This window comes from Adiantum capillus-veneris, chromosome 19, assembly GCF_014529385.1.
Source record: "Adiantum capillus-veneris isolate H3 chromosome 19, ASM1452938v2, whole genome shotgun sequence".
In the NCBI taxonomy this organism is placed as follows: Eukaryota; Viridiplantae; Streptophyta; class Polypodiopsida; order Polypodiales; family Pteridaceae; genus Adiantum; species Adiantum capillus-veneris.
The window spans coordinates 59,553,967-59,570,209 of record NC_140949.1 but is presented as its reverse complement, the minus strand read 5'-3'; positions in this window follow the sequence as shown (position 1 = coordinate 59,570,209).

Here is a 16,243-nt window from a genome sequence, read left to right as displayed (position 1 = left end):
CTAGCTCAAATTGTTTTTTGTAATAAGCCTACATTGGCTGCACCAGTACTTTCCTTTTCAATGGCTCTCCAATGTAGGAATTTACTTTATTAATCTCACAATGTCTCTATTGTTTTTAGAATATCATGCTTTGTGTCTTCATTTGTTGTCAATTTTCCACACTTCCCCTGGCACAAGCACAATACCTTGTTTAATACAACTACCACACACACTGATCGAGTCCTTCCCTCTTTTCTCTTTAGTTACTGAATGCATTTCCATTAGCATCAGCAGGCCCAAATTTTACTTGTTGTGGGCTCCGCCTCTTTCTATTGGTACTTTTGTCTGGCACGACCTCTAGACCTTACATTAGAGTGGGATACATTTTTTTAAGGTCTCTTCATATAGTTTCCCACACCTTTAAAAACACTATTCTTCTTTCCTCTCATCTCAATTGATCCCTTACCCCTATGACCACTGGTTCTCATTACGTTATTCTTTATTATTTATACAAAAACATGTGATTATTACCCTAATAATATATTGAGCCAGCAGACAGTGCGGCCCATATTTTCTTGCATTTGGCACACTATCCCTAGCCATTGCTTGTATACCCACACATACACATACATATTGTATGCGTGTCTTGATAATGTGCAAATTGGCATCCCTACTTGAGCGAACCGTATTTTTTTTCTAACCAAGCTCCTTACACATCCACCTCGCTAAATTTTACCAAGACTACAACTACTGCGGTCTGCGCTCACCGACTTTCTAAGCATTGTCTAGTCAAGTCTAGGTCATTTGTATAAACTGCCAACTCCCATCCTACCTCCTCCTAGTTAACATCCAGAGGCTTAAGTAGATGGTTTTGCAAGGGATTTTCTTGTTGCACCGCAAATCGACATTCTCATACAATATTCTGGTTCTAACTAACAAACACATGTCGTAAATAAAGGCTTCTAGGCAAGGGCTGTTCAAGATCAAATTACTTTTGGGTTGTTTGCCCAATCAGTCCCATCTATCTTTCTATTCGTTCCATGACTAATCATCGTAGACGTCTGTAAATCCTCAATGTAATTTTGTCTCCCACAATTGCATCGTACATTCTAATCAGATCTCCTTACCTACATTAGGACTTCAACATTTTCTCACATTTCCATTTTTGCAGGGCTCTGGCTAACTTTTTATTTGTGTTCCAGCTTCATTTAATTTATTTTGCGAATCAAAGTGCTAACACTGTCCGTTCTAAATATGTGATCGCACACTAATCTTGAATCAAATTCTAGATAGACAGCCTATTCTTTTATTTTATTTCAAATTACTAACACACAGTTAACATATTTCGGATTTGTTCATTATACTATGGTGCAAGTTTGATAGTCATGGTTCTCCCTAGCTTGTACAATCTGTTTGACACGCCTCAGATGCAAGTTACGATCATATCTCTCTCCACAAACATAATGGCTCAAATAATTTTGCTCAAGGTATGTACATTAACCTCACTCCTCTTTTCATAATTCCTTTACTCACAATATTTTATAAATCTGTGGGCATGTGACCAATGGACCAAGCAAGACATGATCCACCACTCCTTTACTCACAGGCAGTGTGTCAATGCTCATCTAGTGCAGATTCGCCGATTTAGGTGGCACAACAACAAACTACAAATTCACGCTTTTTAAACTTATATCAAATACAGATTCGCCAATTTAGGCAGCACGTTGGGTGTAGATTTGCCAATTTAGGCAACACCGATCACAAAATCATGTTGTAGTGACTGGCCACCACTGTAACTGGTATGATTTTTTTACCTGGGTATATGTTGGAATTAGGGTTGCAGAGAAACGCACACAGCTTGGAGAAGACGAAGGAAGCTCAAGGCACACAATATAGAGTGTGTTACTTAGTGTGCAATGGAAAGATAGAAAGCCCTAGAGTGATGTGCGTATATACAATTCGCGGGGGATAAACCTCCTAAAGAGGGAAAAATGCCCCAGCGGTCCTAGTGTGTTCACATACATCACTACCACATGTATATGGTAACAAATCCTCCCTGGAGTGATGCGGTGAACAAGAGCTGGCACATGAGTAAAGGGAAGTGCCATGCCCTGAGAACATGATCAGTCCACAAAGGGGAGTAGGCCCAAAGCTTTGTGAGGAAAGCTTCAAGCTTCTCATGAGATAATGCCTTTGTGAAAATATCTGCAAGGTTGTCCTGTGTTGGCACATAAGCCAAGCTGATCTGTCCTGTTGAGAGCCTCTCCCTGACATAGTGGTAATGCACCTCAATGTGAGCATGAAAAACTCGGTTACTCACAACTGCCAATGCGCTCTGACTATCAGTGTAGATAGTGTTGGCAGTGTCCTTTCCAACACCCAAATCAGCCATAAGGTGTCTGAGCCATACACACTCAACCGTAGCTGTGAAGATTGCCCTTTACTCAGCCTCACAACTCGAAGTGGCCACAGTAGGTTGCTTCTTGCTCAACCATGATATACATGAATTTCCAAGCATGAAACAAAAACCACTTGTGGACACTTGCGTGTCAAAACAATCAGCCCAATCTGATTCCGAAAAAGCATGTAAGTTTGGCGGCAATGATCCCCCCTTGGGATAAAACAAGCAAAGATGTAAAGTGCCACTAAGGTAGCGAAAAATACTCTTGACAGCCTGCCAATGCTTAGACCCTGGGCTACGCATAAATCTGTTGACCTGTGAAACTGCAAACTGAATATCCGGCCTCGTGTTGCATACATAAATGAGGCAGCCTACAGCAGTTTGAGGCAGCCTACAGCAGTTTGATAAAGAGTGACATCAGCAAGATCGCCAACATCATGTAGACTCAACTTCAAACCTGTTTCCATGGGAGTTGCAATAGGTTTGCAATCCTCAAGTCCAAACTTACATAGCAATGTCTCTATGTAACTTTTTTCACACAAGGCAATACCACCATCACAATGCTTAAATTGTATACCCAAGTAATGATGCAACAGCCCCAAATCTTCCATCTTGAAAGTAGCATTCAAATCAGCCTTAAATTCAGCAATATGTCTCTCATTTGGTCCAGTGATCAGCAAATCATCAACATAAAGAACCACAATGAGAAGTACATCACCCTCATGCTTTATATACAATGTGCTTTCTGTTGGACTGTTTCGAAAGCCTCATTTGACCAAATGAGTGTCAGCTTTCTCATCTATAAGTGCATCATATTCTAATTGCATGGGAGCCATCCAATTTTCTCAATTCTGTGCTTCATCAAAAGACAGAGGCTCCTCAACATCATGTAAGCTAGACACAGCCAAAGCATAAAAATCTGATGCGTAAGATGCATGGCGAGAGCATGAGTGAGTACAGCTGGACAAAGGTGCATCCAATTTACTGTCACGCAATGTATGCACCAGCCATTTTGGCATACCTCTAGCCTGCTCATTTTCAGCTCTTTCCTCATCAAGTACATCATGTACATCTGCATCAATAATAGGCTGATCTGTAACATTTTTAGAAACCCCCATAGGCTGTACATTTGCCTCATTGGAATTTACATTCAAACTTCCACCATTGAAAAGAGGCAACAAAGTGTCATAAATGTCTTGTGAGCTTACATTACTGTCTCTAGTACATGACAACAAGGGTTGAACAGAATCTTCCACAAACACTACATCCTGTGAAACCAGAATACGCTTTGTTTGCGGATGATACAACCTGTAACCTTTGCTTTCAGCACTATAACCAACAAAAATACATTTGACAGCCTTATCATCCAATTTTTTGCGCTGTGTTTGTGGCACCAAAGCATATACCAAACAACCAAAAACATGCATGTGCTGAATAAATGTCTTTCTATCATGCCATGCTTTATATGGGGTAATAGGCTACAAAGCTTTTGTAGGACACCTGTTTAGTACATAAGTGGCACACATGATTGCCTCAAGCCAAAAAGAATGCAGCAAAGCTTGACTTTTAACCATACAGTGCCATTTCCGTAAGTGACCTGTTTTTCCTCTTAGCAACACCATTTTGCTAAGGTGTGTAAGGCACTGTACATTGGTGTTTTATCCCACGACTAGCTAGAAATGCATTGAATTCATGAGACATATACTCCCCCCTCGATCGGAACGGAGGGTGCCCATAGTACATTTCGAGACATTGTCAGCCATAGCCAGAAATTGTTTGAAGCACATAAAAACTTCGGACTTCTCTTTAAGCAGAAATACCCATGCATGCCTGGAGTAATCATGAACGAAAGTCACGAAGTAAAGGTAATTGCCCAAGGACGGAGTTTGCATGGGCCCACAAACATCACTATGCACAAGCTGCAACCTACATGTGGCCCGAACTGAACCATCCTTTGGAAACTTAGAACGCTGCATCTTACCCAAAATACAGCCTTCACAAAAATGTTTGATAGGTGCTTCAAGAGGCGGCAAAGAAGAAACCATATCAGATTTTTGCAAACGCAGCAAACTGGCAAAATTTAGATGACCAAAATGTGCATGCCAAAGTTTTGCATCTGAAATAGCCCTTGAATCTGCAACTGCATTTGCAAATTTTTTTCCACACTTGTCATACAAAGTGAGTTTATACAGTCCACGGCACAAAATCCCAAATGCAATGATTTCATCACCAAAACTGAGATCATGAACTGTACATTTGTCATCCACAAATTTGACTACAAGTCCAAGTCTAGCAAGTGCAGATATAGACAAAAGATTCTTCTTGATCCTAGGTACATAAAGTGCATCAACAAGTGTGAAAGAACTGCCATTTGCAGCAGTAAGCATAATCTTTCCAACTCCCTGAACCGGATACGAGGCATTGTTGCACAAGTGGCTGAATTCCCATGAGGGACAGTCTCGAGAGAGGTGAACAATTCACGATGTGAGGTAATGTGCTTTGTAGCACCACTGTCAAAATACCACACATGTGAATCTGCAGCAATTGACATGCATGCATCATGGACAGCAGGATTGTATGTGCACTTTGCATTAAAAGCCCATTTTGCATCAACATCAGCATTATAGTCTCTTTTCACAGAAGACTCAACAATGGCTGCATTTATAGTGGAACCAGCATTTGCAGTGGAACCACCCTCTTTCTTCTTAGCCTCTTTTGCCTTCAACTTAGGACACTCCTTGATCAAGTGATCATTAGCTTTACAATAATGGCAACGCATCTTCTTTTTGCCCTTATCAACAGAATTTCCAGATGAAGTGCTGGCAGCAGAAGCATTGGGAACATAAGTTTTTCCACTCGCAGCAGAACCATAAGAAGTGGTTGCATTGTTGTTACCACCCTTTCTTTGAGAAGCAATAAAAGCCTGTTCAACTGCACACTGTCTAGTCTTGTTTTTTCTAGAAAGTGACTCTTGCAACAACAATGTGCATAATACATCAAACTTGACAACTTCACGATTTCCTTGGGTCATAAGGCTCCAAGTACTAGCACAAGTCTGGTAAGGCATCAAGAACAGTCTGCACAAGAGAACTGTCTGAAATGACTTCACCTGTAGAAATAAGTTGCTCATTGATATCCTTGACACCAGCAAGAAAAGTGTCCATATCATCTTCCTCATGCATAATCCTCAACTCCAGCTCTTTACGCAGCAAAGCAATTTTAGCCTCATTGCGGCTTGTATAAAGACCTGCTAGAATATCCCAAGCCTGTTTTGTAGATTTTGTTGAACGAATGTGAGGAACAATGGTGCACTTCACTGACAACGCAATCGATGCATGAGCCTGCGCATCCTTTACATCCCAACGAGCTTGTTCTACCATAGGCAAAACAACTCTAATAGCAGCAATCCTTGCAGCAAGACCTGCAACATCCTCAACATTGCCTACATCCTCAGAACCAGGACGTACATCAATGCCCTGCACAATATTCCAGATTCCCTTTGACACAAGAACATGTTGCATCATATAAGCCCACATAGGGTAATTGTCGCCATCCAACCTGTCCTCAGTAGCAAACATCTTGAACACTTCTGTGTTGTTGTCAACCATGGTAAATGTTGCACCTGATGTGAAAACTGTGCGAAAAGAGGAGAAATGGAGCGGGAACAACACGTGCTATATAGCACAAACTGTAGAAGACTATAAGGCACCTGTTATGCAGAAAATGGCACTGGCAAAAGTTCTGCACAAAATGACGAAATTGCCTGTGCAAACCTGTCTGTAGTGGAAACGGAGGCCGAAATGAGCCCGAATCAGAAATCTGAGTAGACAAATATTTCAGGCTCGCCAAACCTCATTGTAATCAGAGAAAGTGAGCAGGCGTGTGTTGGAGCAGCTGGCGACTAAGCCTGGGAGGATGCAACCTGCTCTGATACCAATTGTTGGAATTAGGGTTGCAAAGAAACGCACACATCTTGGAGAAGACGAAGGAAGCTCAAGGCACACAATAGAGACTGTGTTAATTAGTGTGCAATGGAAACATAGATAGCCCTAGAGTGATGGGCGTATATACGATGCACGAGGGAAAAAACCTCTTAAAGAGGGAAAAAATGCCTCGGCGGTCCTAGTGTGTTCACACACATCACTACCACATGTATATGGTAACATTATATACTGAAAGTGATTTGGAATTGGACTTATCTCGTGGAATTGGAATTGGATTTGGAATTGGTATATGATGATTTCCTGTTGTGACAATATTTATGAAAGTGAACTTGAGATTGATGAAAATTGACTTATTGAATGATGAGTGTGACCAATGATATCCTGATTCATCAGGGTATGACATATACTGCTTATTCTAGTGGTATGGGACACTAGAATAGGTAATATGTGGATGAAGGCAGGCATAAGCAGTGATATCTCGTTTCATAATTTTTTTATTTTTCAACATGCTATTTCTGACACAGAATACTAACTACTGTTTTTGACAAGTATGGTTTGTAGATTTCTATCTTCACAACTGAGGACAGTTGCTTTCCAACGGAGAGGTATGTAATGGAATTAATATTTCTATTAATTATTGCAGGTGATAGGTGGAAAAGACTTGACCGAGCTAGGCCTATGAATACAAAAATATGCTTCATGTATTATTCAAGTGCTCTTTATGAGCTTCGGCCATTTATGACCGGCTGGCTAGTTTGTACTTACTTTGACCATTTGAGAAATCTATAAAACAAATACGTGCAAGAGGGAAATGGTCACTCTTGCACGGGGGAGATTGCACCCAGTGTCTGCGTTGCTCTTCTCACCTCTCCTCTCTTCTCTCTCGCCGTGCCGGCATAGCACTCCGCTCTAGGAGGTGTGCCTACATGTTCTCTGTTGCGCTCTCTCTCTGTCTCTCTGTCTCTCTCTCTCTCTCTCTCTCTCTCTCTCTCTCTCTCTTTGCATATATCGATTTTTTGCTCATGGATGTACCAATTCGTGCAGTCAGGTATGCAGATTCATCTGTTTATGCGTTATCTTGTGTTTTCTTGGGTAATTTGTAAGGCAGCCACGCTCCCGGCTGTAGCATGCGCATCCTGTATAAATCAAGCAACCTTTGTTGTTTCAAGATAAACTTCAGAACTTGAGGCACGACCTCGATTATTTTGGCAAACCATGTAGTTTCTTCACTGTACCAATCTTTTACTACCAAGTTTAAACTGTGTGTGATGCAACCATTGACATTAATGCATGAAAAGCATTGTTTTATCATGTTTACCAACATTTTTGCAATTCTTTGCATTGTCCATGACTACTTGACTGACATGTTAAATACCTATTTCTAGATAAATTTCACAACTTGAGGCACGGCCTCGATTAAATTGGCAAACCATGTAGTTTCTTCACTGTACCAATTTTTTAGTACCAAGTTTAAATTGTGTGTGATGCAAGCATTGACATGAATGTATGAAAAGCATCATTTTATCATGTTACCAACATTTTTGCAATTCTTTGCATTGTCCATGACTACTTGACTGACATGTTAAATACCTATTTCTTTAATTACATTGATCAAGACTCCAACAATATATTCACCACTCTTAACAGCGCCTGGACTATCAATAGCTTTTATGAATGTCTCTCCTGTTGGACACACTAGCATAACATCGATCAATGGTCTTCCTTGAACGTTAGACCAACCATCACTCAAACTTGTGCATTTTGAAAGCGATATATTCCCAGGATTTATTTTGGAAACACGCTCTTTTACTTCAACGTAACATTTGTCCAAGAGATCATTCCATATCGTGTGATATGAAGGGGGTGAAAATCCTAGACTGTACTCATCGATTTTCTTCAATGTATGTTTCCAATGATGGTTGTCAACAATGACTAAGGGTTCTTGTGTGCTTTTGCAAGCGGACTTTGTGCCTCTTCTAGTATTTGCGTTCTTACCCAATCCCAACCTTGTTGTCACTCTTAGAAGAAACACTTCTTGGTATTGTGTCACCTTGATTGACATGATTGGTTTTCAACTTTGGATGCTCTTGGTATGCATTCATGACAGACTTCTCCATCTGGTATCTCTTGCCACCCTTATTTTCGAGGTCTTTGCTCGAACGCTTTGCGGCTGTGGGTGCTTGAGGATGTGAGCATTTGCGATATCTCTTTTTGAAGCCACCTAAAAAATGGTCCTTAATACGTGGAGCCCTACCTGATTTTGTGACCAGGCATACTTTACATTGCCACAAATGGATCACCCGCATATATTGTGAGCAAACTCCCACTCTCTAACGAGGGCTTTTTTTTTTCTTTCCTGAATGTGTACTACTTGTGCCGACATTTTCTTCCATTGATTGCAATTATAGCTCAAGGCATAAGAACTACATATTTAGTGTTGTGAAAACAATTTTCTACTTTTCAATATATATTAAAACTAGAAGTTTCATTAAGAAACCAATCAAATCTACACACTGTGTGATTTGCAAACAATAAGACATATTTGTAAAAATCACATTGTCTTTATTTGGTGGTGGAAATTTTATTGTTTGCTCCATTTTTTCACATGCAACAAAGAATAATCAGCTCTTGAGTCCTCAGACATGGTAATGATGATAATTAATTACAAAACACAAACAAAATATCAATATGTATGATTTCAATCTCATGCACCAACAATCTTTCATAATACACAATGCACTCTCTATTTGACATTATGCATGAAATAAAACTATGAAATCTTCAATGCAATTACACACTTGAGGACTAGTTTTTTCCGATCAAGGATTGTAGCTCCCTCATACGTTCGATTAAATATATAAGAGCTGTTTTCACCCAATTAAGGATTGTAGCTCTGATATTGTGTAGTGACAAAAAACATACATAAAATAAAACCTATGATGGTGTGAAATGCAAGGCTTCAAGAATCTTTATATACCTGGTACACTAGTACACGACATCCAATCCCCTGACTAACAACTCATTTCTAAAACCAATTGCATCCCCTTTATGAACCAGTGGCTTCATCACGATGAGCATGACCCTGAAGATTCCTAATTTGTACATCATCATACCATTGTCTTCTACCAAGGTTCCTAATCATTTACGATGTGGTTACCATATCAAGAATCATGTTCAACACAGTATAAGGACCTGTGACTCAGTAAACTTAGATCAAAATTCACAAGGAGAAATAACTGTACCTGGTTCCATTGATTGTACTAGACTTTGGATGCACACCTACCCAATCAGTTTCCATGGAATCTTAGGAATGTCTTAGTCTTCACCCCAACAATAAAAGCTTTTCTAAAAGTATTGTTTCCACCAGATGACTGTCTCAACCACCACATTCCCCTCATGAATCCTAATATTTGACAATACCCTTTCAATACCTTTTATATGAGTTTTCTTAGCTTATAGAGGTTGCAAGACGCACAATCTTCTCAATGATTTTGCTTAACGCCTGGAATGTGCATAGGTGGACATTTGAGAGGGGAATATTTAAAACTATTTGAAAGTTTGGACCTTTAGATGTATATGTGGAGCTTTATTCCAATTAGCAAGATTTGTTGCACCCATGCACTAGATATAAGGCTTTTGGCATTGGTTCTCTTTGACACATTGTACATACACTTTGGTCTTCCCCCATGTGCCATTCTAGCTAGTATCTACCAAAACCCTCAACATTTAGCTCTTCCCTATCTTGTTGAGCCTTGATTATTTTAGAGATACTGGTGTGATGGAATAGCTAATTTAACACATTAAAATCTTCACCATCAACCTCCAAAAGCACTCAAACACCGAACGTTCTTCTTTCATTGGATTTTAATTTAAGGATTTTTTTTTTACCCTTTCTAGTATCAAGAGCTCTATTTATAAAAGTTGACATTCTCTCAAGTTTTCTACTCTTCATAATTTCACTTTTGTCTACTTTAACCACAAAACTAGTCTTGCTTGGTGGGCCTTTGCCGCACATAATCTGATAGATTTTGGAGCGTAGTTGGTTACTTGGTTAGTTGGTTGTGATTGCTGTCGCCTTGGGTTTTCTTGCGGTGAAACGAGAAAATGAGTAGAACCTATTGATATATAGGCACCAATAATAGCTCAATTTGGGACTTGATGAGCATTAGGAAGAAGCAAGTTGTGTTTCACAGTGCTCCATATACGACAAAGGGCTACTAAAGAGGGTAATTGATTCGAGCAAAAGGGTTGCAACTTAACCTACTTTGGTAGTTGTTTGCAGATTGTACCATTCAACCTAGTAATATCGACCATTTAGTCTCTAAATTGTGGAACCATCTTTGAGATACCCATCTTATTCTCAATCAAGCGTAATCAATTTTCCTTTATTTCAATATATAGGTTGAATTGCTAACTGTAAGAAAAGAAATGCAAGTCTATATGATATATAGATACGATGATCGAAATTGAGCATGCACTCGTGAGAAAAACATATGGCTAAATTGAACTTAAGGAAGCTTTGACAAACTCAAAAATATAGAAAGCATAAACAGACTATAAAAATTGAACTACACTACCGACCTGATAATCGTGTATAAATGTCATCCAATTGTGCAAGCCGGAGGACAATGTTTGAGTCAAGCTACCAAAAAGCAATGTGAATAGTTAAACATATCGTCTTGCAATGTAATGTCATAGACTCAAATTGCAAAGTATATAGTGCATGTCATGCAGAGGTGCCATACAAAAGTATGGTGGAGAGATGGCACTGTGGTCTCTCCAAAAATTATAAGAAACGGAAGCCGTGCCCTGCCCCGTAGCATTTATGTGTTGCGCCAAGCAAATTCGTAGTCATGGGGTGTTGTGTACAGATAACGAACCTTGTAGTGTTGTTGAGCTGGAGTCGCGCTTGTGCAATTGAAATGTCCACTATTGTGAATATATTTCCTTCCTGCCAAACACAAAACACGGATCAAGACAAATACAAGAGATGTGACATATTGATTAAGCCTAAAGCGAAGCAGATCTAATTTTACATTCTATGTCGAAGGTTCGCTATATAAAGAGTTATGGATGCTTTTCAATAGATTTTTCCTTGTTAAAATTTCACTATCTATCTCTGTTCGGCCGTCGACTCTTTCTCCTACCTTATGTTGTAGCTCGTTTCCTATTGGGGTTAGGCGAGTCGGGATGGCAAGCGGGAGAGCAAGCTTAGTGGGAAGGATGGGCAAGTGGGAGAGGGTAGGCAATTAGGTAAGGGCAAGACAAAGAGGGGCTTGGTGTTTTACCACGAAGACATACTTAGTAATCCTTCCATAGGGACAATTTCTCGTTGCCCCTCCTCTTCCTATTCCACTTTCTTGTTTTGGAGGTGGAAGCCTTGGGCCTTTTTGTTCGGAGCAGGCTAGCTCTCATTTGTTTGCAACCTTTGGGCGGGTGGATAGGAGGGGGAGGGGATTGGGACTTGCCGAAAGATAGGGACTTGGTGTCTTGAAGTTCAGCATTGTGATGGGGTGGTCTTGAAACGAGCATGGGACGGGGGACTTGTGATGAAGCGAGGGAGTCTTTCCAATCGCAAGGTTTTGTACATGGGACCGGCCAATACTTGAATCTGACCTTGGAAAGAGAACTCCAAGCTACGAACTTGCATTAGCCAAACAATACATTCACTTGCTGCTTTCCCTATGCATGGTAACGGGCGTGTTGAGTTCAATGTCCCCATAGAGGAAGACACCATATTTACTCCGCTCATCACTATTGTAAATGCGGATCTGGAGAACTTTGTACTTGTTTACGTTAGTGCTAGATACATGATGTCAATCTGCATATGTCATGTTATATTCTATAGATGTTTTATAGCAACGCCTCCAAGCAAGTCTAGTTAGCACAAAAGGGTGTGTGTCAGAGCGGTTGGCGAGGATGCAATGTGTGTGACAGGAGGCCTATGATGAGTCTATGTGAAGGATTTATCCAAGGCATTGAGGCTTAGTGGAGAATGGTTGTTAGAGTATCAAAATCTACGTCATGGATTGACTGCTCTTAGGAAATCCCTCATCTGCCCGAGCCTGGGAGGTCTGGCAGTGGGCCAAGGAGGCTTGGAAGCCAGTCTGTCAAGGTGTTGGCTTGTCAACCATGAATAGCCGATGAATAGCTAACACTAAACACGTACACAAACACACACACACACACACACACACACACACACACACACACACACACACACACATACATCCAGGCTGACACTAAACACGAACACAAACACACACACACACACACACATACATCCAGAAACTCTGAGAGAGCGAGGCACGCATGAGAGGCAAGGCAACAAATGAGGGCTCGCGATATTCTCTCTCTCTCTCTCTCTAAGAATGGCCAAAGACTAACCTAAAGAATATTGAACTGCTAGCTTTGCAAAGCTTCATCTTCAACATGCGAACCGCTGCCTTTGCGAAGCTCTGAACTGTGGCCTCTGCGAACCTGCGACACTACTTTTGTTTGCTTGCCACAAGTAGCGTCGCTTTTCACGGACTTTTTTTTTAAAATTTGATTTGTATTTGAAGCTTTGAAGCTCTGCCACGTGGTGGTTTTTGTGACCAGAGAGAGGCAAAAGAGCCTTTGGCTCACCAAGTAAAGAGTTATTTGATCTTGAACCTTGGAGGTGACACTTGGATGTCTCTCTTCTTACAATTGAAGATGAAGAAGGTATGTTTCAGGTGAAGGCCGCTGCTGCAAGAGACTCTCGTCTGGGAGGCGAGGACTTTGACAATCAGGGAAAACTGCTGGAGATTTACCACTATGCCGTATTTAATGATGGATGGCATTTTGACTACCCATATTGGGCATACCTTGCGATGAGAGCTCCATAAAAAACACACCTAAAATGCTTGCCGCCTTCTGCACAGATGATGATCTTTGCTTTGTGTATATCATGTCGATCCCTCCTTGCCAGCATATTGGTCTGATCGCTACGCTCATCATTTTCATCATTGCTAGCATATTCTTTGAATCTTATATCCCTGCGATCAGCGTGCTCTCTATTACTCCTTTGATCACCATGTGCGGCTACAATTCCTTCTATATTAATCCGCCTTTTCTCATGTTGTTCTTGTCCACCCTGCAATCACTCCTTTTCCCCCTTCCTTACTTGGTGGCGACCCTGTTCTCTCTCTCCTCGTGTCGCTCCAAGCCAGATGAGTGCTTCCGTGGGCTTTCTCTACAAAAACAAAGAAGCTTCAGCATGAGGCTAAGTTGAAAGAAAGATGAGCTTTTGGCCTCATCGACAGTTAACGCAGGCGATAAGTAGCGCTGCTGTGCTTGAGCTTTTCAGCGCAGTCGCTGTTTTTTTGCACGGCCAAACCAAACAAAATATCAAAAAGCTCAAGTGATCTTGGTTGAGTTTGATTATGCCAAGTGGCTCACTCTAGGATCGAGAAAGTGAAAAAGGACCTTTGGCTCACCACGTAAATAGCGGCCATTCACCTTAGAATGCTAAAGATCATAGGATTTTATCATTGCTTGCTGCAAAATCCTCAAGTCAAAGAACAAATTGTTAAAATACTTAAATTTGAGGTTTTCCTTCTTACCAGGAAATATGTAAAAAGGCTCTCCAAGCATCCTCATGAGTCTAGAATTAATTTTCAGCCTTGCTTGTTGAACAACTGATGACTTTTGTAGCAAGGGGCCCTTCACACTTGAGCGCTTTAAGTTTCTATGCATGATTTTGAATAGCTATCGATAAAGATTGCATTTGGTAACTTTTTGACACTTTTGATTCAAATTGGCTACCAAATTTTTGCTATGGTGTGAATGAGTGGCATGTCTCGGTTACCCCAAATTATTTTGATGACATGGTGTACAACGTTCAATTGTTGTTCCAGCTTGCCCAACCTCGCCACTATTTGACATTTGTTCTGCGAGGGGATCTATAGTCCTAGAGTGCTGTTAATCGTGGGGCGTTTGATCCATTTGAAGGAAAAAATATGAATTGATTCGCGTTTGACTAAAAGACCTCCCCGTCTCACGAGATGAACGTCTTGCCACTACGTTTGTGAACGTGTTTGGTTATGCAAGAGAAATGGTAGCATTATATTGACTAGTTTTGGTCCGTTGCAATCCTAGTTCACTTCAAGTTTACACATCGTGCACATCTAGTTCACACCACCATAATATAGCACACATGCCTGCAAAGTTCACATGTAGTTCACATTCTTACTTAGTTTAAATCAAGTTCACATTCGGGATCAACGGTTGCGATCTTTCTTGATGCGTGATGCCGACTTTCAACCACAGATCCCCCTAAAATTGCGGTGTAAATTAGGCAAGGGACAATTTTTTTTGATATTGGGGCGCAATGAGTAAACGAGGCTAGGACAACGTGAATGTGCACAAGCGAGGCTGATGCCTTGCGAGAGGGAGGTCGTGGGTTCAAACCCAGGAGACGCAAAGCAGGTGCTCATTTTTTTCTGAGCGTCCATGCGCCTCGAGGATCAACAACCGATGCGCGCGCACACATGTACACAGAGCTCCTACACTCATTAGACCGTGGAACTCGTCTGGTTGCTTTCCTCGAGCATCATTTTGAGAGTAGAGTATTTGGGTGTTCATACATACCGTTGCAATATATTAACCTTCAATTTTGGTTCTTACTTTCATTGGGATTTTCTCAACATCATAGTGTATTTTTGTTCTAAGCACACTCAGACATCAAAAACTTAATCAACTTGCTTGTGTTCTCGAATCGTTATTAAGACTACTGGTAAGTCTGCACGTTTGCAAACAATGGTTTTGGTCACAGCTGGTATGATGTTTAATGGGCACCTTGTGTCGAACATGCTCATCGGTTTTGGTCTCTTTTGGAACATGTTCTTTTTGGTCATGAATATGATTGGAATTATCTGCATCCAAGTTGGCAGGGTTATCCCTCCATCCATGTTTATGTATGCCATTTCTGATATCATGCTTGCCTGCTACATCCCAAAACCTTCTTTTTCGTTTACTTCTTGCCGACTTTATTGTGTTAATCACCCAATGATAGCTTGTATTGTAATTGCTATCTCTGGCTTCATCAATGACAGGTGAATCACTACCCTCATTATCGCACTTAATCGTTTCTGAGTCATGATGATTCGACTCAAGCTTTGAAAAGGGAGTGAATGTCTGGGGGTTGGATAACGCCTCGGTTGTGTCCGTATGTACGTTGCAACTGTCTAAGTTGCATGACATGAGAGTTGATGTAGGGTAATTGTTTGTGACTGCTACCTCAGCATTGCTGTCAATCTGCAGGCAGGCACTGCTCTCTGAGATATGGTTTTTTGACCGCCAACCTCGCGAGTATAGTCTTTTGTACAAATCTGCAGCTCTAAGGGCGGTTGGGTGCTGCAATCATAAGAAAGAGCAACTATTGAATCAGTTAATTTTCAACAATGTTGTGTATATGTCAGTTTGTGGGCTTGGGCTTGACTTAAACTAGATAAAACAATTTAACGGTTTTCAAGAATGAATCGTGATTATGAGATAATAGCAATAGTTAAGTGCGTATATCAATAGGAGTTGTCCATTTGCATACAAAATTGCGAAGGATTAGCCATTCTTTGCAAATTAATATTTCAATCGTGTATGAAACAGTAGTTGGGTTTACATCGTCTTTATTCTGAGAAGGCTGAATAATAAGGAGTCTTCATGGTCAGTGGTTGCTTTAGGATAAGAAGGCCCATTCTCCCGAATAATTGATTAGATGTTTGCAGCAGAGTGAATCTCAATAACAGGTTATTTTTATCGGCAATTGTACAATTCTTTTTGTTAGTTTAACATATATGTGGTAGGAAACAAGTGATGGAAACAAAAGATAGGTTTACATCTAATATAACTAATTAACACAGGGCCAGCTTATGTCATGAGCCATTGTCTGATGTTTTGA